The sequence below is a fragment of the Cervus canadensis genome, chromosome 28 (genome assembly GCF_019320065.1).
Source record: "Cervus canadensis isolate Bull #8, Minnesota chromosome 28, ASM1932006v1, whole genome shotgun sequence".
Taxonomy (NCBI): domain Eukaryota; kingdom Metazoa; phylum Chordata; class Mammalia; order Artiodactyla; family Cervidae; genus Cervus; species Cervus canadensis.
Genome location: NC_057413.1, coordinates 21,972,946 through 21,977,704, shown reverse-complemented (window position 1 = coordinate 21,977,704; position 4,759 = coordinate 21,972,946). Strand labels below are relative to the sequence as shown.

Genomic DNA, 4,759 nt, shown 5'->3' with positions numbered 1-4,759 from the left:
AAAGGTATATAGTTATTTGCGGGGTATTGTATTATTTTTTTCAGAATTTTAATTAGTTTGAAATTGTTTCAGAGGGAGAGAGAAGAGAGACTGCGCTGGACGTGCCGGAGAAATCGAAGGCTGTGAACTGGGGCTGGGCTCACTCTTTAAAATATAGGAGACTCTACCCTTTCCTAAATCATCCGAGGTATTAATAATTCTTGATAGCTCCCTGATTCCTAAAGGACTGGTCGCGGATAAACAGAAGCCAGTCCTGCCTTGCCTGCTTACCTTTTGTTCTAAGCAACAGCCCAGCCCAGCCCACTCTCGGCCAAGCTCGGCAAAGCAGGAGAACGCCAGGGATTTGCGCGAGGTAAATGTTGCTCCTTTGGATGACCTGGGCGCCTACGTGATGCCAGGCACCCAGGCTCATGCTTCCAATTAGTCCTAAGCGATCCGTCCAGGACATCGTGAGCTCGCTGGGATGTTCCCTGCCATCACCACAAACCCAGGGGATTTTTTTTTTTTTTTTGGCTTCCGGAAACGCGGATGATTTGAGGGTCTTTGTTCCAAGGCAGGTGGTGCTGGCCGCGGGAGCTGGAGCTCGGCAGGCGCGGACCCGCTTTGACTCCACCTCTGCTCCCTTCCCAACGACACCTCCTCAGCGGGTATCCGGCTACAGGGGTACCTGCTTCGGTTTCCTGAAGCCTTACAGGTGGAAAGGGCTGGAGGTTGGAGGTTGGAGAGTAAAAGATAACAAATGGTCTCTTTTCAGCCTCCTTTTAGAATTTCATTCTGTTGTTTTCGTCTGAGGCCGCTGCGAAGTCAATTTCGCAAATGGGCCTTTCCTAGGCAATTTACTAAATCTTTGAGAAGCAAAGGAATAATGGTTATAAATCACGAAAGGAATCCAAGGAAGACTGCTCGCAGCTGGGGGTGTAGCTCAGTGGTAGAGCGCGTGCTTAGCATGTACGAGGTCCCGGGTTCAATCCCCGGCACCTCCACCAGTTTTGAGGGGGCTGTATTTGTGATCAAGCCGCTTTTCCTTTCGTCTCATCCTCTAAAACCGGGTATCTTCTTTCATTCAGTTTTCTATCTGTACTGCCTTTGTGGTATCCAATTTCTGCTCCGAGAGTGCTACCACCACCAGCAATGTCCAAGCGTTTTTGAAAGATAATTGGCCTAATTTCTTTGGAGTCCAAGTTGAAAGCAGAAAGAAAATCAACAAGAGACTCTCACTTTCACTCACTTTCTCCTGAATTCTGAAGCGTTCTTAGAGCAACAAACATACTGGACGTGGAATCGTAGAAAAATATCACTTATTTCTTCCTAATGAGGATCTGACCACCCCTTGCTTTCTTTCTTTTCTTGAATCACTTGATGTGGAAGCAGTGGTCCTCAGTTATAACCACAGGGTTCTATGCATAGGGAAACAATAAAGTGTTGTCTGTCATCCTATGTGGTGCCTTCCAAGCCTAAACTGAACGACAGATTGAATGGAGACTAGTTGCTTCAATGAATTCAGACCATTGCCACTTTGCTAAGATTGAGTGTGAGAGGTCAAGCATCTAAATATCTCCTGTTGAAAAAATTTCATTCAAAATAAATGACATGGACTCATTTCAGAAATAAATTTGAGTGAAATTTATTTCACTTCTACTTTCACAACACAAACAAGTATCCCACTGTGTGTCTTAACCAACCTAATAATCAGAGCTGATTTGCTTAGACCAGACCTAGTCTGAAATACTGGCTGAATATATGAGAGGCCAAAAAAAAAAAAAAAAAAAAATCAGTTGTCCCTTTTAAATGTGTTAATTTCCAGGAATTAGTTTTTATTCTTGAAAATAATTCCATACAATATTTTTTAGTAAGTTTTTATGATCTGTATCACCTATTTAAGTCCTTTCAGGTATATTTGTGGTCACATCGATTTAATTGTTTCATGACAAGGATATCTACTGTCTTTACTATTTTAATGTTGTAATGGAGGTACTAATCAAGGCTTTTAGCATAAAACAGTAATTAGAAGAGTAACAAGTAGATAGGAGGGGATAAAGCTCTCTGTTAGGCTTGTATACCTGAAAACAACTCCTCAAAACAGAAAAGCTACTACAAACAGACAATTTAGTAAAGAACCTGGTTGCAAAATTAATACACACACCATTGTTCCTAGACCCAGGCTTTGGAGGATTTTGGTTATTGATTCATTATTTTGAATGAAATATTCATTATTTTGAATGAAAGCTGACAAATGAAGGAAAAGAATCAAGTATTTATACCACCTCTCTTATCTGGAATGTACTTCAGGATAAGCATACAGTTGAGGGAAACTTTCTCTGTAGAATAATCACTGCTAATACATGCAGAAGGAATTATAAAATTAGATTCAACATTTTGCAACTGATATTGCTGTAATGTATCTAGGTCACAATCATCAATGGCTGCTACAACCATGAGGTAAAATTGGATGGAGGAGCTCTAGAATGCATGGAACAGGCTGACATACCTGAAATCAATGATCAATTTCTCATCACTAAAAGTGAGACCAGTACAAATCATATGCCTCTTTCTCTAACAAATATTTGTGTTATTTATTTGTAAAAAAAAAAAGTCCAAAATTAAAAGCTAAAAACTTAGTTCTCAATATATATTTATGCTTTATATTTTATATGAAATGCATTTTAATTTTTATTTTCATCAAAGAATGACTTGTATTTCTTTTCTAAAAAAGTTTTAATTGAGACAATTGGCATAAAACACAATATTAGTTTTTGCTATATATGGCTTCTGTTTCTTGAAAATCACTGTAAAGTATATAGTTTTCTTTCATCTTCATTGAGTATAATTGACAAAATTGTAATTATACAATTACAAATTGCTAAGTTGTAAAATATATTTAAAGTGTAAAACATGATGATATACATACAATTTTTTTAATAGGGAAGACAAAAGTTTTGGACTGTTATTATTTCTTATAAAAATTTGATCATGTCAGTAATCACTATGAAAGAGTGGAATAAAAGTATGTCATAAAAATGTAACAATGACTTCTGGTCTACTAATAGGACAACCTGGAGCAAATATGGAAGGCTAGTTTATGAATGTAGCTTTTTTCTTTCAAAACCAGCTTCCACAATTGAAGAAATGTTCTAACCTCCCTTTAGAATTCATTCTGCCTGTGCTAATGTCTTCTCTATATAATATATAATAATATAATTATATATTATATTTATATATAATTTATATTATATAATTATAATATATAATAATATATAAATAATATATAATAAATATATTATATAAAAACAACTGTTCTTGGTATATTAGAGCTACAATCCTTATTAAGCAGGGGTGGAGGGGCTTTGAGCAATAATTTCCCCATAACTCAGTACACCTAACTTTAAAAGATTCCATTATCTATGCTTTAATATTAATCCTTGAAAGGATTAAAGGGTGAGAAGTCAGCTGAAACCATAGTTCAGCTAAAGTGGAGATGCCGGGGATCGAACCCGAGACCTCATACATGCAAAGCATGCGCTCTACCACTGAGCTACATCCCCACAACTGAAAACAACTTTTTTTCCCTTTGTTGACCAATAGTGAATACGGTTTATGGCTGGACCTTCTGTGCGCTCCTTCAACCTACACTCGTAGAGACATAATCAGGTAGATTTAATAAATACTTATTAAATAATACCTTCCATAGAGTCCCTGTACTTTCCCTTAATAGTCTTAGAATTTATCATGACTAATCACGTAGATTTGTTATTTGATTAGATGTTTCCTTCTCTAGCAATATAGCTTCAATAGGGCAGAGCCTGTACGTACTGTTTTTTTCTCGTAACTCTGTATCAAGCCCTTAGCATAGAGCCTTGCAGGTAGTGGCCACTTAATAAAGAGCTGTGAGAAATAAATTACAGGCATATTCTGTTCAGGATATATGTTACGGAACAGAGACTCTTGCAGTGGAGTGTGTGGGGGAGAGGAGGATTCACAAATATATATACAAATGATTTCAGCATGACAAGTCCTCTGGCAAGGAAATGCTTATGTAACTATAGTGGCAGATACAAAGTATACCACATTCTTGGCCAGAAATTGTTGGCTTCAGGAGTCTTGAAAGATAAGACTTGGCCAAGAGTTGTCCTTGAGGACCAATTTGGCCTTGCAGGATGAGTGATTGTTCTCACATTTCCACCATAGTTCTAGGCGCTAGTGGAGTACGAAGCCCAAAGTGCCCAGCAGTGATTTCCTCAGGCTCGTGGCGGGACTATGTTGGCCAACAGGCCTAAGGCAAGAGTTGCGGGTCTGAGATGCATTAGTTGGTTTTATTGAATTTACCCTTGGCAAAGATCCACAGAAAAATGAGGTCGTTTGTCAGTGGATGGGACAGCCCCAGCCTCTCAGTGACACTGAGATATGGATAGTGGACACAGTGTATTTTATAATTCTGCTGGAGACTGGATGGGTTAGTTCTAACATTGTGGACTTCCAGGCTTCAGAACTGCCTCTCTCTGGTGCAGAAAATCACTGTGCTTGTTGGAGCAAATCGCTGAGCATTTTTCAGAATTGTTCACAGTCACACCTGCCAAAATCTGCCCTCCTGTTTTTCAGCAACAAAAACATAGTCCTTGCTCTCTTTCAGAGGTTTACTTTCAGCATTCAGAGCGCATATTAGGCAGATGAACATTCCTTGCCAGGCCTGTCTACGAATCAGCTTAGGTTGCTCCGTTGACTTTCTGGTGTTTCCTAGCATTTGGAGCAAGGTCACATCTCC

At 38.7% G+C, this 4,759-nt stretch overlaps 2 non-coding genes across 2 annotated transcripts; one reads left to right on the top strand and one right to left on the bottom strand.

Annotated features, from left to right (window-relative positions):
• Positions 1–911: 911 nt before the first annotated feature.
• On the top strand, positions 912–983 carry TRNAA-AGC. The gene has a single exon. It is a non-coding gene; the product is annotated as a tRNA-Ala (tRNA).
• Positions 984–3,470: 2,487 nt separating this feature from the next.
• TRNAA-UGC lies at positions 3,471–3,542 on the bottom strand. Its single transcript has one exon. It is a non-coding gene; the product is annotated as a tRNA-Ala (tRNA).
• Between the last annotated feature and the right edge of the window lie 1,217 nt (positions 3,543–4,759).